The sequence below is a fragment of the Crocodylus siamensis genome, chromosome 6, assembly GCF_052110815.1.
Source record: "Crocodylus siamensis isolate JL-2025a chromosome 6, ASM5211081v1, whole genome shotgun sequence".
Lineage (NCBI taxonomy): Eukaryota > Metazoa > Chordata > Crocodylia > Crocodylidae > Crocodylus > Crocodylus siamensis.
The window spans coordinates 18,641,561-18,667,242 of NC_143400.1; the positions used below are offsets into that span (position 1 = coordinate 18,641,561).

The following is a 25,682-nucleotide window of genomic DNA, read 5'->3' on the forward strand; positions in this document are numbered from 1 at the left end:
GCCAGCAATTGTGTTGACTTTCTGCGCCATCATGTCCAACTGGAATCATTTGAGATTACATCCTCTCATTACACTCCAGCGCGTTGCTTCCTTTTCCAAGGTTTTCTAGATGGAGCTTCCTTGGCTCAGTCTCATTTGTTTTTCCCATAGGTATAAACTTGCTATTTCCCCTTGTATTATGTCTCACAGTCCTTGCTAATGTATGCTATATGTCGTAGTTTGCTGTAATCACTTTAACGAAGACGAGCACAAAGAGAATTCATTTCAAAGTTTCTTGATCTGGTTTACAGCAACTTCTTCTTCACGTGCTCTGTTACGTACACACTAAACCAGTTACTTGCCACACTATGCTCTGGACATGCACCCTGCTGTCAGCAGTCATATGCATCGAAGGGATGAGCACCAAACAAGTCTGATTATGGTCAGACCCTCCTTCCTTAGGGAGACAGACCTGCAGCTCAGGTCCCAGGCTCCTGTGATCCTCCCACAGGGGCCTTCAAAAATGTTTCCAAATTCTCTCCATAGAAAGAGGCACGCCAGGATATTTCCAGTCCTGTATATGTCCAGGAAGTTGAGCCAGATGTGTTAGAAAGCAGTAAGAAAGCATACCATTGCTGCACAGAAGCACTAAAAACTGCTGGGGGGAAAGGGAAACGGAGGGAAATAAAATAAAAGTAATAAAACCCTCTGGATTACTTCTTTCACTCATGGCACCATGCTGCAATGCTGGGCCCTTATAGCACCAGTTCTTTATGGTAACAGCCTATCTACTTCCACATCCTAAAGCCCCAGGTGAACTCTTGGCTACTGGATATGTAATAATAATAATAATAAAGCAAAATTAAAAAATTAAAAACATCCATTAACATTCTGCATGCCAAGACTGTTAAAATAAAATATAAACACATTTTCTTCTGTTTCTCCTTGGAAAAAGCTACAACTTTCCCCATTTTTCATTGTGACAAACTGCCAGCCTAATCTATTAGCGATAGAGATATGAGGATGAGCTCTAGGGAAGGGGAAAGGCAAAGGAGGTTGCTGAATCCTACTTTCAGCTTTTAATTCTGTTGCTTTTGTTCTGGGGATGCTGAAATGAGCCTGTTATGGATGCAGTGGTTAATCCCACTCCAGGATTTAGCTCTGTCCTTGTGAGTGATGGAGGTGCTGTGAAGGAGCCTGTCAGGTGTACAGAGGGCAATCCTAGATCCAGGTTTTTGTTTCCCCACTCCTCCTGCTGCAGATGGAGATATGGATCATATCCAGAATTATTTTGTGCCCCTGTGGAAGGAGGGCTTGGCGGAGAAGAGCCTGCTCTCTGCACAGGGAGGTGGATCTCAGTTCCAGGTTTTCCCTCTGCCCATGTAGCTGTACAGAAATAGCAGGATGCTGAGATTACCCTGCAGTGATGCAGAAGGTATGTGCTTTTTCAGTTCTGATGCTGAGACTGAGCTTGTGGTGAGGTCTCTGTGGCGCAATGGACGAGCGCGCTGGACTTCTAATCCAGAGGTTCCGGGTTCGAGTCCCGGCAGAGATGATCTCCAGGCAGGTGTCTCTTTTAACCTGCTAAATGCTCAGGTACAGTGGCTAATTAATTATATTTATGTCTCCTATGGGGCTTTTAGAAGGAAAAAAATGAGTTTTCAGATAGCCTCTGTGCTGCTGCCTCTCATAACCCTCATCACTGGCTGGGTATCCTCCTCTCTTCCCTGTATATTCTTTCCCCTTGATTCCACCTTTCTCCATTATTGGGTTTGCATTTGATGTTTATTTCCCGTTTCCATATTCTAACCCCAATTCCTCTTTAAATACTGTCGTGTCACCTGTTCACCAAGGCCATCATTTTCTTTGCTATCTAGGAAGAAATATAAAAATATACTACAACCATATATATAGAAATATAGATTGGACATATCCTGTGCCATTCTTTAGGAAGAAATTTTTAGATGCCTTTGTTGTAGCCGCTGTTATCCTGGTAAGTGCAGTGTCTGCTCAGTGCATGGACATGGCTGTATTTTGAAAGCTAGCTGTGTCTGTGTGATTTGGGCTTCCTATCTTGTTCTCACAATCTGTGCGTCTTTGTGTTAATCTTTTTCTGCACGTGAGGTTTGTTTGCTTGTTGGATTCCTTTTGCATCTGCTCATCGTGGCTCATATTTATTAACTGAAGGCCCTGTAATGTTTCTATATCAAAGCTATCAGTGCTATGTAGGAAATTTATGCAAATTACATAATCAGATAAATTGTATATTTATACTCTCCTGTAGGACTCCACTCCATTAATGGGCATCACACCCTGTTCCCAGCAGATATAAGGGAGGACAAATGAGGGAGCTAAACAAAACTTAGAAGCATCCAACATGGATAGGGAGGAGCTGATAGGTATTTTTGGATGGGCGGTTGGTAGCTGGCATGCATAGACACAGTACAGGGTCAGCAGAGCTCAGGGAAGGGCTGCTTGTTGCTTTTCTATAGCTACCGGAGGTTTTGGGGGTGATTTGGTGACAGCTGAGTCACGTCTCGCTGGGGTGGTTGGTGCAGGGTGCATATTCTGGGAGGGCTGGACACACCTGGTGGTACAAAGTTACTGCCAGTGGGGGAATGAGAGAAGCTACTGGGAACGCGGCGGTTGGTGTTTTGGGGATGTGGGGTGCTGGCTATGTCATAGGGATGTGGGGCTGTCCAGCTGGAGGATGAGGTGGTAGGTGCTAGAGAAGCGGAGTGGCCTCTGGGAAGGAAGAATGGCAGGTCCTGGCTGGTTTCCACAAGATTGTTGTTTGGTTTGGGGGATTTGTGGTGGCGTGTGAACGGAGGTGCTGCTGGGTGTTGGCGAGTGAGTGGGGGTGCTGGCTGACTGTTGCTGAAGCATTTCTTTCTCCCAAGGAGGGGAGCCACAGGAAAAGTACATGTATGAACTGAATGGGCTTTTCAAGCAGGAGGCAACAAGCAGTCCTGGACACCTGCAGCCAGAGACCCTCTTAGGAGTAGTTACTACCCAAGTTTTGGGAGAAATGCACAGACTGCGCTGTGCCTCACAGTCCTGCTAAGACTCCAGTAAGGACAGAACTAATGTGAGGCAGGAGCAAAAAGGAAAACATCGCTGTGCGCCCTCTAGCCAGGGGTTGTTTTTTCTGGTAGATATAACCACAAGCCCAAATGAGGCCCGTAGGCCAGGGATGCACTCCTCAAGCCCAGGAGGAGGTGGCTGAGCTTTAATCCAGCTACAATGTGCTCCCTTGGCGTTTATGTCCACTGAATTTCTGCACCTCGTAGATAGCCACCTGAGCTGCATTGATGGACATTGCCTCACTCTTCTTTGTTCTGCCACAGGTTATGGAACAGATACCTGGGAATCCATGGAAATGGTATCAGATCATTGCCACTTCAGTGCCGCGGACATTATATTAATGTCTTTTCCCTGGATCCCGAACTCAGTCATCTTGTGGTTGCTGCTGCCCAAGTTGCCATCCACTTCCACATCCCCCACTAATTCTTCCCTGCTTGTGAGCAGCAGGTCAAGAAAAGCATGGTCCCTAGTTGGCTGCTCCAGCACTTGCACCAGGAAGTTGTCCCTTGTACTCTCCAAAAATGTCCTGGATTTGCTGTGTGCTGCTGAATTACCTTCCCAGCAGATGTCAGGGTGACTGAAATCCCCCCCTGAGAACCAGGGCCTGTGATCTGGAAATTTCCACTAGCTGTCTGAAGAAAGCCTCATCTACCTCATTCTCCTGGTCTGGTGGTCTATAGCAGACACCCACCACAACCTCCCCCCTCTATCATAGCAAGCTCCCAGTAGTGGTGATGTGAGGAGCTGGTACTTCCCCAGTCCCATCACAGACGGCTGTTTACCGTAGGCATTTCTGTTCAGTTTGTATTGTTCATAATCCAGATGGTAAGTCACAAAGCAAAGGCTGCAATAGCTTAAACCACAGTACTTTGGGAGACTGATGGTTCTGAGAACTACCTTTGAAACCCCAGAATCAAATCCCAAGGTGCAGAATCAAATCCCCTTTGGTCTATGGGGAAAGTGAGGAACCAGAAGACTGCTCTAGCCTTGTCCTGGAGCATGGCATCCATGGCCCCATTCACTTTATAAGGTCTCACAATCTTGGACCGGAAGAGTACCATTTTCTGGTAAAGTAACTGAGGCTGCACTCCATTTCTAGAGCATTTCCTGATGTGATGCCCTTGGCATTTGGCCAAGAGACATCATCATTTGTTGGAATGACTATCTTCGTTTTGTGTATGTGACTACACAATTGATAACTACTGTTCTGGCCTCTAGCCTAAAACTTCCTCCCTGAAACAGTTTTTAATTACATGATGTATCTCCTCTGTTTTCCACAGGATCCACATCTCCCCCAATGCAAAGAATGGAAGGGAGCTCCAGAGGTCACGTCTAGTCCAACCTCCTGCCTGAGGCAGGACCAGCCCTGTCCAAACCATCATATGCAAATCCATAATCTAAACTCTTAGTAAAAATACCATCAACCCTGACACAACTTAATACATAACACCCTAACTTTCCACAGGTAAAACAGGGGGACCACAGCAGCTAACATCCTGCTTCTATAGAGGGTTGTTAATATATGCTCAAGAGATCCTAGGTAGAGGCCACATTCCCCCTCTATTGAGAAGACAAAAATCCCTCCAGTCTGTACCAACCTGACCACGGGGTAAAATGTCTTCCTGACACTAAATATGGTGGATCAGTCTGACCCTGAATGGAGGGGCCAGACCTCTAGCAGGAGGTTCCAGCAGGAGCATTGGCACAACCTAGCCACCATCCCCAGCATCAGCCGCAGCCACCAACCAGTGTTGCTGAGGAAAGCTTACAAAACACCTGACGTGTAGCAGAAGGGAGGCCAGGAGAAGGAGAAGAGGCAACCAGCAACGCTTAGAAATATGGGGAATACCCATGGTAGAACAGTGTCATTGCTCAATCACCCCAACCAGTGGTTGTCCAACTTCTTGAACACCTCCAGTGACGGAGAGTCCACAGCTTTTCCAGGTGTCTTTTCCACTGCCGCACTGCCATAACAGTGAAGATGCTTTTCCTGATATCCAACCTTAACTTACTTTGCTGTAACTTCAAGCCGTTGGTACACATACGCCTCTCTGCAGCAAGAGAGAAAAAATACTTTCCCTCTTCTTTATGGCAGCACTTCAGGTATTTGAAGCTATCACATCCCCTCTTAAGTGCCTTTTCCACAAGCTGAACATGCCTAACTCTTTCAACCTCTCTGCATATGACTTGTTTTCCAGGCTCTTGTTCATCTTTGTTGCCTGCTTCTGGACTGTCTCTAACTTCTCCAAATCCTTTTTAAAATGTTGAGCCCAAACTATATACAGTACTCCAGATGAGACCTAAGTAGTGTTGAATAGAGAGGCATTATCACCTTCCACATCTTGTACCTAATGATTCTACTGATGCACCCCAAAAAGGTATTTGCCTTTTTTGCAGCTACATCGTACTGCAGACTCATATTGAGTGTGTGATCTACTATAACTCCTTGATCCTTCTCAGTAGTGCTGCCATCCTGCCAGGTATCAACCATTTTGTATTTCTGGTTTTGGTTATTCTTCCCAAGGTGCAGCACCTTGCATTTAACTTCAGTCTATTAGTATCAGCCCAACTTCCCAATCTGTCAAGATACTTCTGAGTTACACTCTCATCTTCCAGCGTGTTCACAATCCTTCCCAGTTTCATGTCATTTGCAAATATGCTCAAGAAGCTTTCTATGCCAACATCCAAATCATTAATAAGAACATTGAACAGCACTGGGCCAAGGACAGACCCCTGTGGGACTCCACTTGAAACCTCCTGCCATTCTGACATGGACCTGTTAATAATTACCCTTTGCTTACAGCTATTGACTAGTTGCCTATCTACCTTGTAGTAGGCTTATCCAGCCCACAGTTTTCCAATTTTGTTTATGAGAAGGTTGTCAAAAGCTTTGCTGAAGTCCAGATACATGATAGCCACAGCCTTCCCCTCATCCACCCAAGTAATTACTTGGCCAAAGAAGATCAAGCTTGTTTGACATAATTGACATAATTTCTTCTTAGTAAATCCATGTTGGCTGCTCGTAATCAGCCTTTCCTCCTGCAGATGCTTGCAAACAGCCTTCCTTAGGATATGTTCCAGTAACTTCCCGAGTATTGAGGTGAAGCTAACCAGTCTACAGACTGGTTCCCCAGGTCCTCCTTTTTTACTTTTTTTAGGACAGACGCTATATTGGCTCCTTTCCACTCCTCTGGAACCTGGCCCATCGCCCACAACTTCATGAAGATCATTGCCAAGGGCTCAGGATCTCCTCCGTCAGTACCCTGGGATGAAGTTCATTAGGCCATGATCATTTAAATTCATTCTCAGTGAGTGAGACAGGCTTGGTTAGAGACTAAAGCTGTTATCTGTAAGATCCTTCCTTTATTCATGATGGGAAAAAAAGGGGTGGGGGTGGGAAGTATTGCAGTGAAGCAGGAGAATTGACTCCTAAGCAGCCACTCACCTTCTGGATTTAGAAGACATCTGGGCAAAGCTTGATCTGACTGTCTGCACACCAGAGAGAACGTGTGGGTCGCAAAGACTTAGCAGCCGTGAGTGCAAGAGAAAAGGCCAGAAGGGAACGCCGAGTTTCACACTCAGCATGTGGTGTGGATGCCATGCAGTAAACACAGCCTGGAGACATGTTTGGACCGATTTAGATAATAGAAATATTGAAGGACTGCCTTAGCCACTGAGCAGTATCCTGTGTGAAACAGGTTTCCAGGGAGAAAAGAGAACATATTCATGCAACCAAAAACTGTATCAGCACGTACACACAAGAAGGCAGGATTAGTCCCACAGTTGTGTTCCCTCTCACTGGGCTTGTCTATACATGGCCCTTTTATGTGGGATTAGCCTAAAATTGCCATTTTTAAGGCACGTTAAGGGTGCAAGTCCACACATGCATGCCCTTGATGTGCTTTAAACATGGCAATTTTAGGCTAATCCCACTTAAGTTTGATACCTGTTTAAAGCAAGTACCAAATTTAGGCTCACATAGCTAAGTCACATTAGCCCACATGTAGACGCTTAATGCATATTAACGCGGTGTGCATCAATGGACATGCACCACGTCAATACACATAAGCGCAGCTATATGTGGGCTAATGCGACTTAGCTATGCGAGCCTAAATTTAGTGCATCTATGTGTAAATATGTGCCTAAATCACCTTAATTCTCCTTAAACAAAGGTGCATTAAGTTTAGGCACATATAATTACACATGTAGACATGCCCACTGAGGAGTTGGGTTGTAGCGGGCAGGGGCATCTCGGCTCTACCCCCCGTTTTCTGGCCAGACCACATAGCAGTGCTTCAGTGAGCGGAGGAGATGGAGCACAGTGGCACACTGCTACTTTAGAGGGCCTGGAGCAAGAAGAGGACCCATGACTCAGAGGGATGCCTCAGTGCTACAGTGCCTGTTGGAGCCACTTGCAGAGTGATACAGCTTAGACTTCATAGCAGTAAGAACCAGAAGGGAACATCTAAATTGTACTGTCTGTATATCACAGACCATCAGGTTTCACCATTGTCCCTGGGCTAAGCCTAATGACTTGTGTCTGAATAATGCTTCTCTTAGAAAAAGGTGTCCAATCTTGCTCTGAAAACATCAAGAGATGGAAAATGTTTCACTTCCTTTGGGCACTGGTTTCAGTAATCAGTCACCTTCACTGTTAACAAATTATGCTGTTTCTAATTTGAATTTCTCTTGCTTCATCTTTCCACCACTGGTTCTTGTTCCACCTTTCTCTGCTATAATAAATTGTCTTAGAGCACCTCTCTGTGTCAATATTTAGCCACTATAATCAATTTACCTCTTAATTTTAATTTTGATATATTAAAGACATTGAGCTTGTCCAGTTTCTCACCATGAGATTGTTTCCCAAACCAATCTTGTGGCTACTTTCCTGTGCCCTCCCCAATTCTACATCCTTTTACTACGTGGACCCCAGAAATGGGTGGATAGCCAGTATCAATCTCACCAGTGCTGACACAGAGGTAAAAATCAGCTCTTTACTCATTGACTTATTTAAACATCAAAGACCATGTCAGCTCCTTTTATCACAGCATCACTCTGTTGAGTTGTTTGTTCATTGTGATGCCTAAAACTTTTTCAGAGTCACTGCTTTTTAGGATACAGTCTCCACACTTTAGACATAGCCTGTATTTCTTATTCTCGGATATATGATATCATAGTTGATGTCATAAAATGGATTCATCTTACTAAACAGTCCTGATGGCTCATGATCAAACTTGCAACAGCTATGACCATGTACAGGACCCAATGAAAAATTGTTATTTCTATCCAGATATCAAGGTTTATTCACATTGGAATAGGTCCTGTTACATCTATTAGGTACCTAAATGAGATCCTATCCCCAGCCTGCTCAAATCTCTGAAAGATCATTCATGCACAAAGTGGGTGGATCTTTCTCCTAGGTGTATTTTTGTGCCTTAGACTGAAGATTAAGATAATGGCATTTTATAAAAGTAGGTCCACTAGCATTTTTCAGGACCTTGAGCAGGGGGGAATAAGATCACCTTAGGTGCGTACATCAACTTACACCTATTGTAGGTGGAATAGGATCTAGCCCTTAGTGTCAAAGGAAATAAATGACAGACACACACATCACCTCTTTTCAAAAGCGATCCATGTCATTTCAGTTATACTGCCAACCACAGATGGTGTTTGTGTATGCAGATCAGTGCCCCACATATGTCAGAATAAAGTTCCCAGGCACCTTAGTGTCAAACTGATCTCCCCACATCAGGTAGAAATTGCCTTCCTGCAGTAGGGCTCTCTAGCTAACTTACTTGTGCGTCTGTCTCCCTGTGCCTCCTCCAGCCTACAGCAAGTAGATTAGCCCAGCCCGTTCATGAGACTAGGGGAGAGCAGTCAGATTTAAGCTCAGGCAGATCATGCCCCTATCATGTACCATAGACAGAAGTCATGCCTATGTCTGTCAGCTCAGGCCCTGACAGTGGAGATCAGAGTCAGGGAGAGATTAAAATGACTTGCCGCTGCATATGCACGGGATTCGTATCTGCCTCTGTGTGTTTCCGAAGGAGAGCATTGTGGCAGAAAGCCACCTTGTTTCTCCCCAAAATCTCTGCCCTGTGACACCGTGACTAAAATCTCTGAGCAGCAACCATTTGATTAGGATGGACCCAGCACACAGGGGACCGCACCCTCGGCCTGTCTATTTAGGTAACTTGAGCTGGCTGCATCCTGAGGGAGGAGGGAAACCTGCTTCCTCTGCCCATGGGACTGGCATCAGTTACCTGGGTGAGGGGCATCTACCTGGTGGGCTGGAGTCTGCCCAGTAACAGGTGATGTATTTCAAATTGGTTGGCTGACAGCCAACTGGGGCTGACCTCCACTGGCCCAGGTGAAGGAGGTCACAGGGGCTATATAGGTTGGGAGGGGGAGGAGGCTCGCTCTTCTCTCTTCGGCCATGAGGTGAAGCAGCAGCCAAGCAGGGGAGACAGAGGAGCCTTGTCATCGGGACCTAGCTCTCTCTCTCACCCCCAGACTCCAGAGGGGAAACGGAAGAACTCTGGAAGATGCTTGTGAGTAAGCTGCTCAGTCGGATTAGATATCTAGCTGGCAGTAACACAGATGCGTGATCAAAAGGCTACTGCAGCCACACTGTTTGCTCTTTAGGATTTCCAAGATATTGCTCAGTCCTGTACCCTAATTTCTCCTACCCCTCGTAATCAATAAAGTTCTCCTTTTTGACCAGTGTGGGAGACTTATTGAGGGGTGGGTCTAAATTATGCCTAAGAGACCCCTTAGGTCTGCGGACTAAGGGAGACTTTGCTTTTTGCCCCCTGACTTGGGGAAGTGCCCCAAGTGCCTGTACCGGGTCAAGTACCCGTTGGACTGTTAGGCCTGTGCTTCCCCAAGGACGCAGGGCCGAGACAGTCCCTTCTCAGGGTGGTGGCAACGATATTACCCCCAGACTAGTGAGTGTGCTCCGGGAGAGGGGTCGGCCAAGCATAAGGCACCCCTAGGGAGGCATTCGGAGTCTGGAAGGTGGTTGGGCGCAGGGAGGTGTGCGGCTCAATGCAGGAGCACCCCCTACTGGCCCGCCACAAGCACAACCTGCCCTCCCCTGTAGCTCCTAGCCTGCGTATCAACATCACAACACACCTCTGAGGTGTGTGTTGGCTCCACATCCCTACTGTGCATAGCAGTCTGATCAGATCCCTGGGTGTGTTAATGCCGTATCAACCCCAATGCAGCCAGCAGAGTAAGTTGAGCTAGCAATGACCCTGTGTGTTACCCTGGACCCTGTGTGTTATATGGACTGACCCAGGAACTTCACTTCTGTCAGCTTCCCCATGCAAAACACGACCAGAGTGTCCTATGTGTATGCCGGACTGTGTGTCCTTCTGATTTCAGCCCATTATGTTTACTGGCCAGGCATGTGCCACGTGCATATCAGTTTAATGATGCCACAACCCTGTGTCTCCAGGATGGACCAATCAACCAACAGCAGGTGTATCTGGGCTAGATCTGCCTCAGTCAGATCCACCCCTTTGCCTGCGTCAGAATCAGACACATCCACACAGAATTAGAAAATCAGGGCTTGAAGGAGCCTCTGGAGGTCAGTCCCCGAGTCTGACACCTGTCCAAACCATCTCAGACAAATGCTTCTTGGGCATAAAATCTCACTTTCTGCAACTCACCTCAGCTCTCTTGCTCATAAGCCCTGTCCTGAGATGACCTCATGATTTTAAAGCTTGGTGCAAAGGCATATGACTGCCACCATTTTCTGGGCCCCTTCCTCAGAAAGTTGACTCTTCAAGAGCAGTGCAAACACTCTGGAGCACCCACTCACTTCAAACAGGTCCAGCAGTACCACAGCCTGTGTGGGTCTGCAAAATACTCCAGCAACTGGGCATCAGGGATGGGAACAGAGTCCCATGTCCCCTTCAGAGGAACCAGAAAACCAGACAATGTACAGAGATCACAGCAAATATGGCAATGCATGGGCACAGCTGTGACTGGCATCAGCACCAGACCAAGAGCATGGTGCAAGAGGGCTTGTGACACCAAGCGGGTCATTGGTGGCCTCTGGTGATGTGTGTTTTTTTATAAGGAGCTCTCTTGACTCCTCAACAGGGATGACTCTACTGAGCCCCACTTTGTGACAGGGAGGGGACAGAGCAGGACTGTGAAACAGCTCTGGATCAATCCATAAACCAGGGGCCATCCCAAGAGATAGCCATACTTTGCCCCGTCACACCTTCCCTGCGTTGACGGCCTACTGGAAGTGCAGGTAATGGGGGAAGGCCCTGAGGCAGTTTGCAATTTTACCAGGAGATGGTTAAAACCTTCAGTCAGTCCATTCAGTCCTGGGTCGGATACAACGTTTGGCTAACAGGTGTGCAGAAGCAGGTACCAATACTGCAGGGGTGGCTGCATCCTGCTCCCAGCCTCCTCTGCCCACACCCACCAGTGTGGGTAGATCTCACTTATGGAGCCTCTTTAAAGTCCTCAAAGTAGGTAAGAACCGCTCTCCTTCCTCTGTGCTCAAAGGTAGGTCCCCTCCCCTGCCCTTCCCCTCTCCCCTGCCTGCTGCTACTGCTTTCCCTGCTGTCCCAGGGACAGGGGAAGCTACAGGGAGACTCCTGCCCTCCCCAGACAGGCTTTGTGGGGCTGACCTCAGCTGGGAACAGTGATGGGGTAGCAGCAGTGGGTGGGGGCATTCCCCTTTTGCTCACCTGCTCCTGGGGTACTGGGCAGGGTGGGGGAACACATCCATCCCTGCTGCTGCCACTGTTGCTGTTCCTGGATGAGCCCAGCACCGCACCACTGCATCTCCTGGGGGTTGAGGGGGAGGGAGGTCCTAAATGGAGCACTGCTAGGATGCTCTCTGTCTGCCAATGGGGTGGCTGAGAGAGGGCTGTGCATCCCTCTGCACATACAGGTTCCCTCCGCATCTCCAGACCCAGCTTTGTCATGGCTATAGCATCCCTCCTGGCCAGGGAAAACCCCTACAATCAGGTTAGACCAGTGGTACTGGCAGTTCTCCATGTGGGCATGCCAGTCTTCAGCAGCCACTCCTGGGATGATGCAGTCATGCATGGAAGAGGCTCTTCCTTACTCTGCTTTTCTCTCTCCCTGTTCTGACTCTTTGCGGAGCTCTGCTGTTGGGTTGCAGCTTGGGCTGCCAGCAGCATGAGCCTGGGAGCAGCAGCAGACTCAACAGGTTCATAAGGAAGCTGGGAACCTATGAGCAGGGAACAACAGCAGACCTGGACAGGTTGGACAAATGGGCAGGAAACAATAGAATGCAATCTAACAAGGAGAAATGCAAAGTGCTGCACCAAGGGAGGAAAAATGTCCAACACACCTGTTGCCTAGGAAATTACCTGCTCGGCAGCATGGAAACAGAAAGGGATCTTGGAGTCCTAGTGGACTGCACTGCAAAGCTAACTGCACTTTATAATGCATCAGCAGATGCATGACAAACAGAGCCAAGAAGGTGATACTTCCCCTCTATTGGGTGCTGGTCAGACCGCAGGTGGAGTAGTGCATCCAGTTTTGGGTGCCATGCTTTAAGAGGGATGTGGATAACCTGGAGAGAGTCCAAAGAAGGGCCACTCATATGGTTAAGGGCTTGCAGGCCAAGCCCTATGAGAAGAGACTAGGGCACCTGGACCTCTTCTGCCTCTGCAAGAGTAGGTTGAGAGGCGACCTTGAGGCTGCCTATAAATTCATCATGGGGGCGCAGAAGGGACTTGGCGAGGCTCTACTCACCAAGGCGCCCCTGGGGGTTACAAGAAATAATGGCCATAAGCTAGCAGAGAGCAGATTTAGACTGGACATTAGGAAGAACTTCTTCATAGTTAGAGTGGCCAAAATCTGGACTGGGCTCCCAAGGGAGGTGGTGCTCTCCCCTACCCTGGGGGTCTTCAAGAGGAGGTTGGATGGGCATCTGGCTGGGGTCATCTGAACCCAGCACTCTTTCCTGCCTATGCAGGGGGTCAGACTCGATGATCTGTTGAGGTCCCTTCCGACCCTAACATCCATGAATCTATGAAGCTGCATTGAGCTTGAATGACTTGATGACAAGTTGTGAATGGATCCACTTCTCATGTAGTACAGGTTCCCAAGATGCTTGGGGTGCCTTTGCTGACCCTGAGGTATGGGGTCTGTGGCAGGCCAGTAGCGGGTGCACCTGTGCTGAGCCACCATCCTCATTGTGCCCCACCAAAAACCAGGCTTCAGATGCCTCCCCAGGGGCACCAACTTCTGACCAGTCCCCTTCCTGGAGCACACCCACAAGGGTGGGGCAGCGCTTCCACCAACCGGACTCAGGTATCTGTCTGGGCCCTGTGCCACCCAGGATACACAGGCCCTGTAGACCTCGGGATCTTGGAGTGCTTCTATTAGCCTGAAGTCTGAAAGTAGCCTCCCTTGGTCAGCTGAGCCAAGGGAGCAAGAAGTCCTGCCCAATCCCCCTCAAGCATGTGGCTGGCTATAATAAGCAGTTTTATTTGGTAGAGAGGGTAGGCACGGGGAGGGGTACAAGTCAGAAGAGTAGCAAAAGAATAACCCTGAGCACACAGAAAGGCTTGGTAGCCCTTTGATATGTGGCTAGAGTACATTCATCTAAGTTCCTGGTTAAGTTTCTGGTAAGTTACTCACTTCTGGATCCTGAGTATGAGAGAGAGCTGCAGAAGTCCATGCTGCTCAGTGTATGTCTTTAAAAAAAATGTCCTCTCTCCTTCTTCCTGAAGGGGACCTCTTAAATAGCTCTTCTGACCTCATCACTCTATTCCCACCAGAAGTAGTCCCATTGGCTGCTGACCAATGCTTTCCAATGACACAACCAACCAGAAGAAAACTAGTCCTATCACCTGCAAGGGCTGGAAACTCTTAAGCAAAGAAAGAAGAGCTCCCCACTCCCAGGTGGTTGCCTAGCAACCAGGTTGTTAGACACATGACTGAGGGAAGAGGCTGAGAATAGGCAGTCCAAAAAGTAAGGAGGCCGGGAGGCGGTTCTTTCCCAGGGTCCACCTAAAAAAGGAATCCACCCCTCAGGCACGCATGGGACTCCCCACAGGCTGTCAGTGTGGTGTTGGAGAGGGATTAGTCTGGAGAAGAGAAGACTAAGAGGGGATTTAATAGCAGCCTTCAACTCCCTGCAGGGTGGTCCAAAGAGGATGGAGCTGGACTCTTCTCGGTGGTGGCAGATGACAGAACAAGGAGCAATGGTCTCAAGGCAGGTTTAGGTTGGATACTAGGAAAAACTTTCTCACAAGGAGGGTGGTGAAGCACTGGAACAGATTCCCCAGAGAGGGCGTGGTACAGTCTCCATCCTTGGAGGTCTTTAAGACCCCGTTCGAGAAAGCCTTGGCTGGGATGATGTAGTGGGGGCTGGTCCTGCTTTGAGCAGGGCGTTGGACTAGATGTGACCTCCCAAGGTCCCGCCCAACCCTCGTTTTCTAGGAATTTAGGATTCTACTTTACGTGTCACTGCCCTCAGATCAACCCTCTGTGCTGTGTGTATAGCCACACCTGCCTGCCTGTGTCCAGCAGTAGGATCTGAGCCCCACCATGTGTATCAGATGCAAATCAACCCCTTTTGTGTACTAGCCAGATTCATCCCATATTTGTGTGGACCCCCTTGTGTATATAAAATTAGAATTATTTCAGAGTCTGATAGATAGCTATGACAATATGAATCACATGTACCCCCTGTACACAGATGTCAGATTAGTTCTGCCCCTGCAGTGTATCACAACCACATCACATCCCCAAGAGCATTGCAGGCAGAGATATCTCCCTCAGGCCCTATGTACGTAAGTCAGATTGATCCTTGTGTGCATTAGACCTGCACACCTCCTTTCTGGGGAGCAGGACCAGCTGGATCAGTCAGCGGGGGCTGCCTGTTGCTTTTTCAGGCCCTGGGGCCTGGGAGCATGGCCACCTCCCCATGTGGGGTCTGCTCCCTTTTGGGGTCTCTGGCACACCAGCTGGAGGAGCTCCAGGCTGCAGTCCAGAGACTGCGTGCCATCCGGGACTGGGAGCAGGAGATAGACCCCTACTGCCAGGCCCTTCTCCCCGGGAGCCGGAGGGTAGACCACCGTCTCCCTCCAGGACAAAGGAGGACTCCGGGACCTCCCGCTCTGTCCAGTCAGGGGCATGGACAAAGGTGGTCAAGCCCCTTCCCCACCGAAGCTTAGCAACAGGTACGCACCTCTTGCAGCTCCAGCAGAGCCTGCGAGTTGACAGCTCCCACAGGCAGCACAGGCTCACCTGCAGTCACCGCCCCTGCTCTCCCCAAGATGAAATGTAAGGTGCTTGTCGTGGAAGACTCCATGCTGCGGGGCACTGAGGGGGCAATCTGGCACCCTGACCCCTTAGCCCGGGAAGTCTGTTGCTTCCTGGGGGCCCGCATCCGGGACATTGTGGAGAAGATCCCAAAGCTTCTCCAGCCCACAGACCACTATCCCATGCTCCTTATCCATGTAGGCACCAATGACATGGCTCGGAGCACCCCCAGCCAGGTCATGAGGTGCTACAGGGATTTGGGAGGCAGGCTAAAGGGTCTGGGGGCACAGGTGGTGTTCTTGTTGATCCTCCCAGTCTTGGGGTATGGGCTGAGGAGGGAGAGGAGGATTCATGTAGTCAACCAAAGACTGCAGTGCTGGTGTCATTGGGAAGACTTTGGTTTCCATGACCACAGCCCACTCTTTGGCGAGAAAGGCAGCGAGCTGCTGGGAAGAGATGGCCTCCACCTCTCTCCCTTGGGGAGGAGGCTCTTCTCAGCCAGACTGGCTGACCTGCTCCACCGGGCTTTAATCTAGGCCCATTGGGGGACGGGGGACTACCACCACTGTTGGCCCACTGAACAACACTTGCAAAGCCAGCAGACCAAGGCACTTAAGGGAGCCCACCCATGCCCCAGCCCTGGTACAATCTGTGGGCAAGGCAAGAGCCCCCAAGGGGACACTTGCCTGCCTGTACACAAATGCCAGGAGCTTGGGGAACAAGCAGGAGGAGCTCGTCCTCCTGCTCAATGCAAATAATTATGATGTCATTGGGATAATGGAGACCTGGTGGGACTGCACCCATGACTGGACCATGGGTATTGATGGCTATACCCTGTACAGGAGGGATTGTGGAGATAAAAGGGGCAGGGGTGTAGATGTCTATGTTAAGGAAAGTTATGCATCCCTGCAAGCTGATGTTGGCGACCAGGGTGGACTGGAGACCCTCTGGGTTAAAATCCATGGGGAACACGGCACAGGGGACACAACAGTTGGAGTCTACTACAGAGACCTCTCACCCAAAGTCCTGAGTTTGACCAGGAGTTTGCCTAGGAACTGGCTGAGGCCACATGCTCCAGGACCATGGTTGTCATGGGTGACTTCAATTACCGGGACATCTTGTGGGAGGATCACTCAGCAAAATCTGAGCAGTCACAAATCTTCCTCTCATGCATGGATGACCTCTATCTGACTCAAGAAGTCTATGGGTCAACAAGAGGCAAAGCTCTGCTCAGCCTGGCACTGGCTACTGGGGATGACCTAATCGGCGACCTAGTGATCAATGGGAAGCTGGATGACAGCGACCATGAGCTGATCACCTTCACCATCCACCATAAAGCTGGCAAATCAGTCAGCAGCACAGAAGTCTAGCACTGATGGCTGTGTAGTAATGTTTCTGCCTACCATGTGGGGGGAGCTGAGTTCAAGTCTCTGGTGGGGTGGCTTGGGGGAAGTGAACTAATAGGAAGAATTGCTTTTTGGAACGAACTTCCAAGAGAAGTGGTGCTGGCTCCTACCCTGGGGGCCTTTAAGAGGAGGCTAGATGCACACCTTGCTGGGGCCATTTGACAGGCGGTTGGACTCAGTGATCTGCTCAGGTCCCTTCTTACCCTACATTCTATGAGACAATAAAATGCCCTTTTTCAGGTATGTGGGGAGCCAGAGGAAAAGCAAGGGCAACATTGGACCCCTGCTGAACCAGATGAGGCAACTGACAACTGATGTCCAGGAAAAAGCCAACCTATTAAATGGGTTTGCATCAGTCTTTCATCAGTCCCATGGGACGCCCATGCCCACTACAGCACAGGGAGGTGAGGGTGAGGGAGATCCCCTGCCCTCCATTAATGCTGACATTGTGAAGGAACACCTTGAGAAGCTGAATACCTTCAAGTCAGCCGGCCTTGACAGTCTACACCCCAGGGAACTCAAGGAGCTGGTAAGCGTCATAGCCCAGCCCCTGGCATGGATCTTTGAAAACTCCTGGTGCTCTGGTGTAGTGCCCGAAGACTGGAAGAAGGCCAATGTGGTGCCAATCTTCAAGAAAGGGAGGAAAGTGGATCTGGCTAACTATAGGCCTATCAGCCTGACTTCTATCCCAGGGAAGATCTTAGAAAAGTTTATTAAAGAGGCCATCCTTAATGGACTGGCCTATGCCAACATCCTAAGGGATAGCCAGCATGGGTTTCTTGCGGGTAGGTCTTGCTTGACCAATCTCATTTCCTTCTATGACCAGGTGACCTATCACCTGGATAAGGGAGAAGAGATTGATGTCATATATCTTGACTTCAAAAAAGCCTTCGATCTGGTATCCCACGATCACCTCTTGGCGAAACTGGCCAATTGTGGCCTTGAGTCCACCATGATCCACTGGATGGAAAATTGGCTCCATGGTCGGACCCATAGGGTAGTAATAGATGAAAGTCACTCATCATGGTGTCCTGTGACCAGTGGGGTCCCCCAAGGCTCTGTCCTTGGACCCATATTTTTCAACAGCTTCATTAATGATGTGAACATTGGAGTCAGAAGCGGACTGGCCAAGTTCGCTGATGACACCAAACTTTGGGGGAAAGCATCCATGCCAGATGAAAGGCGGGTGATCCAGGTTGACCTGGACAGGGTCAGGAAATGCGCACATGAGAACCTGATGGTGTTTAACACCAAAATATGCAAGGTTCTCCACCTTAGGAAGAAAAACCTGCAGCATCCTTATAGGCTCGGCAGTGCTACGCTGGCTAGCACTATGGAAGAAAGAGACTTGGGGGTCATGGTTGACCACAAGATGAACATGAGCCTGCAATGGGATGCTGCAGCTAGTAAAGCGACCAAAACGCTGGCTTGTATCCATAGATGCTTCTCAAGCAAATCCCGGGACGGCATTCTCCCCTTGTACTCGGCCTTGCTGAGGCCGCAGCTGGAGTACTGTGTCCAGTTTTGGGCTCCACAATTCAAAAAGGATGTGGAGAAGCTTGAAAGAGTCCAGAGAAGAGCCATGCGCATGATCAGAGGTTAGGAAAACAGACCTTACGACAACAGGCTGAGAGCCATGGGGCACTTTAGCCTGGAAAAGCTCAGGCTCGGGGGTGATCTGATGGCCACCTATAAGTTTATAAGGGGTGACCACCAGGATCTGGGGGAACATTTATTCACCAGAGCGCCCCAAGGGATGACGAGGTCATAAACTACTACAAGACCGTTTCAGGCTGGACATAAGGAAGAATTTCTTTACTGTCTGAGCCCCCAAGGTCTGGAACAGTCTGCCAGCGGAGGTGGTTCAAGCACCTACATTGAACACCTTCAAGAGCAAATTGGATGCTTATCTTGCTGGGATCCTATGACCCCAGCTGACTTCCTGCCCTTTGGGTGAAGGGCTGGACTCGATGATCTTCCAAGGTCCCTTCCAGCCTGAATGTCTATGAAATCTATGAAATCAGACCCCACAGGAAGCACCAGAATGAGATGCCCTCCCCCATTTGTAGCACAGCGAGAATCCTCATATGTGCCAGAAAATCAGATCAACCCTTCTGTGTCTATCAGTCTTATCTGAACCACAGCCAGCTCAGCCCCACACATGTGTCAGAGTCGAATTGCACTCTGCAGGTATAATCAGAAATTTGATGTGGAATGGTATCCTGAACAAATCAATAGCATTGATGGAGCTTGATAAATTTATGAAAGAGATCATATGATAGACCAGCTCGGGGGGGTGGGCAAAATACAGCCTGTGGGCTGGATCCGGCCTGCCAAGGCATTTTGTCTGTCCTGCAGTAGGTCCCCAGGCCCCGCCCAGCCCAAGCACGGGGGGCAGCCCAGGCATGTGTGACAATTCCTTCCAGCTTTTGCTGCCAGATGCAGCCCTGCTGACCAGGCACCCTGGCCCATCTGCCATGCACCCACCACCACGGGTACTGGATGGAGTGGGCAGGTGGGGTCTCCATGGATCAGGGGCACAGCCAGGCGTCCTGCTCCCAGACGCGGCTCCCCACCCACCTGTGGCCCCATCCCATCGACCCAGCTGAGCCTACCCTGCCCATGTAGGGTCTCCATGGAGACCCCAGGATTGCTGGGCAGTGACAGCATGGGGCTGGGGACTGGGGCAGAGGTGTGATCTGCTCCCTGAATGCCCCAGCCCACCAAACCAGAGCTCATTGGAGGGATGTGCAAGGAAAGGATCATGGCTCTGTCCCAAGCCTCAGTCCCACGATGTCACCACCCAGCGATCCTAATCCTGGCACTGGCCCTGGCCCCACCTTCCTGTCCCACTCTTGGATGCGGTTCCCTCTCTGCCTGCTGCCCTATCCCAGCCACCCCGCTGTGCCCAGGGGCCACTTAGGGAGTTTTGGTGAGCTGCTGTGATAGGGCAGGGGTGCTAATCCAGCCTGCAACAGCTCACTAAAACTCCCTAAGCGACCCTCCAGCCAAAACAATTGCCCACCCCGGGTATAATAATGGTAATCAGAGTATGTAACATCTGGTTTTTCAGTATGTGTTACTCCTACAAAGCATTGGAAGGGAAACTCCAAGCTCTGTGTTGGGGAGAGCTGGTAATCCCATGCTCTAGGGGGCCAACCTGTTTGGCAGGTATTCCACAAATTAGCCCCGCAGTCTCCCCAAGTGCCAGTCTGATCCCTGTGCCCTACCTGCGAGCTTTCTGCTTCTTTCCCTCCACTTCTTGCCTGATTTGTTGCTTTGTTTTCTGTTTTCTGCTTCCTACAATGTCTGCCACTGTGCGGATTGTCTCCACCCCAACCTGCCGCATGCCACATAAAGAGACTGCCTAGGTTGGCTGCCACTGCTTTAGGGTATCTGCTGGTTGCCTAGAGAATCCAGGAATAATTGTTTTCCTTCATGAATGAATGATTTGGCTGCTAGGCTTCTCCCCCTTCCTGTGAAGCATTGCCCATTGAGAATCATAGAAAAGTAGGCTGGAAGGGATCTCAGGAAGTCATCTAGTCCAGCCCCCTGCCGAAGGCAGGATTATCCCTGATTAAATCATCAGTTACATGTTTGTCTAACTTGCTTCTGAACCTTTCCAGTGATGGAGATTTCACAGCTTCTCTGGGTAGCCTGTTCCAATCCTTCACCACCCTCATAGCGGGAAAGTTCCTCCTAATATCCAACATAAATTTCTCTTGTTGCAATTTATGACCATTGCTCCTTGTTCCTTCCCTGTGGCTACAGAAAATAGTGCATCTCCATCTTCTTTCTAAGCACCCTTCAGGTATTTAAAGACTGTTACCAAATCTCCCTTCAGTCTTCTCTTCTAGAGACTAAATAATCCTAGTTCCTAAAAATAAAAGAACTAATCCTAGTTCTTTCAGCCTTTCCTTTTCAGTCAGGCTTCCTAGTTCTCTAATAATTTTTGTTGCTCTCTCTCCTTGATGCTTTACTACAGCTAAGGTTGGGAGTATAACTGGGATGTGCTGGTACTCCTACTAGTACTTAGGAAATGTTCAGGTGTTTGGCCCGCAGGGGTTTGTCATGTTCTCGGCAGCAAGCCAATATCCAGTTTTGGAGACACGAGGTAATGTTTCCCCCAGGTCAGACCAACAAGGACTTGGGGTTTTTACTTTTGCATGGGTTGTACTGCTTTTCCTTGGAAGACTGGAGTGCATTTTAACCTCATAATTTCCTGTCACAGAAGTAGCAAAGGCTTTGTCTGTGTCCTTGCCTTCCTGTTCTTTTCCTACCGCAGGTTATTTTATTTATAAATAAATACATGGAAAATGAGAGTGTGGCTTCTTGTGCAATGAGTGGGCAGGTCTAAAGTAGACATGTGTGCAGATGCTCTTGGGGAAATGGTTGCATACAAGTGCAGGGGCCTGAGATGCCTGTTCTTGTGCTCTGTTTCTAAAAATAAAAATATGAACCCCCTAATAATTACATGTTTTCACTTGAGTCTTGGGAAATAGCAGTGACTACAATGTGCCCTCCCAGCACTGCCACCTGCAAGAAGATACCTCTACAATAAACGATGACATAGAAGAGGCAGAGGAGCGCACTGAGTCCCAAAGAACAAAGGCCAGGCTGTTTGTGATGACAGAGATCTGAAATGGCCGGCCTGGAGAAGGTCAGGTGCAAATGGATCAGTATCCATGCAGAATGCAATGGTGTTGTTCATGGACTATGTGTTAAATCAGGATATTCTACTGGGCTTGAAAGTAAAATAGCATCTTGTTACTATTTTAATGCTGGTCAAGAACATCAGGACCTCAGTTCCAGCCAACACGCCAAAGGCCATATTGTATTTAAAAAAGTAACCTAAGTTAACTTAAATATTAACAAACAAATACCTTAATTTAATAACATAATTTAACTTTTACAAAGACAGAAACACAGACAGACTTTTCTTTTACTTTTTATATAGGCTTATTAAGGGGGAAAGGGGGTAACAATCCAACAACAACAACAAAACCACTGCCCATGCAGGGGCCCAAGTAAAATAGATAGAGCCTATAGCTATGGCCCACAAGCCCTGCCCTCCCAGTCTAAAAACAAACAGCTAATACAACAACAGCCCGCTCAGACCCCTGCTGGTACCCGGGAAGGGGCAAACAGTATCACAGTGTGAGGACTAAACAGATGCCCTTGACGCAGCAGAGCACCCCCTGGATGGCCCAACATGCCTGGAAGGCAGGTGCTGTCCGCTGGAGGACCGTGCAGTCAAATGCCAGTGTCCGGCATGCCCAGAACTGAGTCTCAGGGCATCATCAGAGCTGGCCCCAGTGAGCCAGTTCCTGCAGCTCTTGAAGATGGCAATTGGCCAGGCAGATGACACCCCCCTCTGCCGCCCCATATGGGAAAGAGAACAGATAGGTGGTCTCCAAGAGGTCCAAGTCCAATGCCTCAAACAAGGTGCCAAGGGCAGCAAAGAGCGGCAGCAGCTGGGGGCACCCAAGGAAGACATGAAATAAATCCTCCTTTACCTCCCTGGGCAAAAGGGACAGGCTGCCGATACAGTCGGGTCCATGTGGCGGACGAGAGTGTAGGGGCCAGTATCCCATGCAGCAACTGCCACTGGAGGTGACCAGTCCATTTGGCAATGGGTAGCTTATAAAGAGTGCACGAATCAGGGTGAGCTGGTGCCAGTGCCGGTGCCACTAGGTGCCACCTCCACATCTTGTCAGGTCAAGTGGCAAGGACACAAGTGTGGTAGACACAAAATGTGTGCAGGGCTTTCTGGGGAAGTATGTCAAAGCAAATTCCAGCATCACTGTGAGGATGCACAGGAAGAGGCAATAAGTTGCCAGGCCTGCCACCCAAATTGCTATCCATGGCCGGGCCAACAGGCAGTGGTGGAAAGGGCTGTCTGGAGACATCTCTGGCAGGGATGTCCTGCCGCACTCGGAGGTAATCCTCGATGGCAACTGCTGCTTCCGCGGGGAGGGTGGCCCACGCATCCCCCAAGAGACAGGCCATGCAGCCGACTGAATGCATGCCCAGTTGGGCAGCCAGAGCCTCAACTGACCGGGCCATATTGAGATGGTGGCTTAACCAGACTGTATGTGACTGGATGAGAGAGTCAGCAAGGCTATCAGACCCGAGGCTCAACAGCCTGTGCTGCAGGGCTGGGTTGTAGACAAGTGGCTCCTATAGCAACTGTGGAAACTGCAGAAGGGCAGGATCCAAGAGAAGGAGTTCTTGGTCAAACCTGAGGTTCCCTACCCAGCACAGAAACACACAGGCCAGCTGCTGCCAGGGAGGGCGGTCTTCACAACAGAGGAGTCTCTGGGGAGCCTGCAGGCAGAAAGCAGCCACCCTCGTCAACCAAGCCCTGGCCTCCCTCAGCCATAGGCAGATAAAGAGCAGCTCGGGGGAGCCAATGGCGTCCGTCCCAGAAGAAGTGTACTAGCAGTCTTTGAAGTTGTTCGAGTAAATATAGCGGGGAGTCCAACACAGCACACTAGCGCCATAATGTTGCAGCTGCCAAATTGTTCACAATGAGAACCCACCCATGGTAGGAGAGACTGGGCAAGTGCCAGTGCCAGTGCCACTGCTGCAGGTGCGCCTCCACCTCCTCACTGCTGGGAAGACTGATGGGCCGAGGAATACCCCCAGAGCTTTAAGGCCCTCGCACTGCCAGGCAAGACCCCCAGGCAGGTCTGGGGTAGTGGGGATGATTGGTCCATGCACCCAGGAGTAGGGCATTGCTCTTAAGCCAGTTAAGCATGCTGACGGTCCACCAGTGACTGGACATCACCCTGACTGCTGAGGAGAATTGTCACATCGTCTGCATATGCCATCACCCTAACTGATGGGCCAAACCAGAGGTCAATGGAAGAACGAGGGCAGTCAGGCACCATCACAGTACATGAAGCAGTGGTTCAATGGCCAAAGCATATAGCATTCCTGAGAGAGGGCAGCCCTGGCAGATGCCCTTGTGAGCCAGGAATGGAGCACAGAGCTTGCCATTCACTTTCAAAAGATTGGAGACATCTCAGTACAGTACCCGGAAGGCAGAGGTGAAGACCAGTCCAAAGCCAAAGGCCTGTAGGGTCTGAAAAAAGTAGTTCTGGCTAACCCTATCAAAGCTTTCTCCTGGTCCAAGGAGATGAGACTGACATTCAGTCTAAATTGGTCCATGGCTGTCACCAGGTCATGAAGCAGGAACAGATTATCCTGAATGGTCCTGCCTGGTATGCAGTAGCTCTGTTCGAGACCGATGACTGTGGCTATGACAGTACGCAATCAATTGGCTATGGCTTTAGCCAGAATTTTGCAGTCAGCACACAGCAGGGATACTGGCTGCCAGTTCTTAATGCAGCCGAGGTCCCCTGTCTTTGGTAGCAGGGTGAGAACCGCCCAGCGACAGCTGACAGGTAGGATTTTATCAGCGAGGCTTTCATGAAACACATGCAAGAGGCAGGGGACAAGGAGGGCCCAGAAGGTCTTATAAAACTTGGCAGGCAGCCTGTCGGGTCCTGGGGCTTTCCCCATGGTGAATCTCCCCATTGCAGTAATGAGTTACTCCAAGGACAGCTCTCACTCCAGCTCATCAGCTGCCACTGGGCACAGCTTGGGAAGGCCATTGTGCAAGCACTTAGTGGACTCTGAGCAGAGAGGTTCAGCAGCATACAGGTGTTGATAGAAGGCTACAGTGTGATGGTGGATCACAAAAGGATCCACGAGTATGCAGCTTGTGGTGGGCCAGTAGGGGGCGCTCCTGCGTAGAGCCGCCCACCTCCCTGCGCCCACCCACCTGCCAGGCTCCAAATGCCTCCCTAGGGCGCCTTATGTCCAGCCAACCCCTTCCTGGAGCACATACGCTAGCCTGGGGGTAACGTCGCCGCCACCACTCCGAGAATGGACTCACTCCTGGCCCTGTGTCCTCGGGGAAACACAGGCCTAATGTCCTACGGGTACTCGACCCAGTACAGGCACTTGGGCACTTCCCCAAGTCCGGGGGCAAAAAGTACAGTCTCCCTTAGTCTGCAGACCTAAGGGGTCTCTTAGGCATAATTTAGACCCACCCCTTAATAAGTCTCCCACACCGGTCACAAAAGAAGACTTTATCGGTTACAGGGGTAGGGTGAAAATAGGGTACAAGAGTGAGCAATATCCTAGAAATCCTAAAGAGCAAACAGTCTGGCTGAGGTAGCCTTTTGATCACGCATCTGGGTTACTGCCAGCTAGATATCTAACCAGATCTCGAGTAGCTTACTCACAAGCATCTTCCAAAGGCAGGTGAAGTTTCCCTTTGGAGGCAGGCGGTTCCTTGCTCATGAGTTTTGGGGTGAGAGAGCCAGTTTCAGATGGTCATGCTCCTCTGTGTCCCCCGCATGGCTGCTGCCTCAACTCATGGCTGAAGAGACCGCTTCCTCGCCCATCCTAACTTATATAGCCCCTGTGACCTCATTCACCTGGTCCAGTGGAGGCCAGCCCCAGTTGGCTGCCAGCCAACCAATTTGAAATACATCACCTGTTACTGGGCAGATCCCAGCCCACCAGGTAGGAGCCCCTCACCCAGGTACCAGTCCCGTGGGCAGAGGGAGCAGGTTCCCCCTCCCTCAGGAATGCAGCCAGCTCAAGTTACCTAAAGAGACAGGGTGAGGGTGTGGTCTCAAATGGTCACAGCACCGAGATTTTATCACATTGTCACAGGGCAGAGATTCTGGGGAGAAACCAAGGTAGCTTTCTGCCACACAGCTGTCCAAAGTCTTGAGATGGTCAAGGATTTTCTGCAGCACCCCTAGCTTTTCCAAGTTGAAAAAGAACTGGGTCCGGGCATCAGCCTCTGCCAGCTCTTGGCAGTGGGCACAAATCCTTGCGCCTTGGGTGGTGCCCTCTGCCAGCTCCCACAAATGCTTCTTCTGAAGGTTAAGGTTCTCAAGTAGTCCTGTGTCTACACCAGCA

At 49.8% G+C, this 25,682-nt stretch overlaps 1 long non-coding RNA gene and 1 other non-coding gene across 2 annotated transcripts in view; both read left to right on the top strand.

Moving 5' to 3' along the window:
* Nucleotides 1-9,508, top strand: part of LOC149861364 (uncharacterized) — a 35,901-nt gene extending 26,393 nt beyond the window's left edge. Inside the window, exon 3 of the long non-coding RNA XR_016443217.1 lies at nt 1,431-9,508. This is a non-coding gene — a long non-coding RNA (uncharacterized LOC149861364). The remainder of the gene's footprint in view (nt 1-1,430) is intronic.
* TRNAR-UCU (transfer RNA arginine (anticodon UCU)) lies at nt 1,461-1,534 on the top strand. The gene has a single exon. It is a non-coding gene; the product is annotated as a tRNA-Arg (tRNA).
* Nucleotides 9,509-25,682: the final 16,174 nt, after the last annotated feature.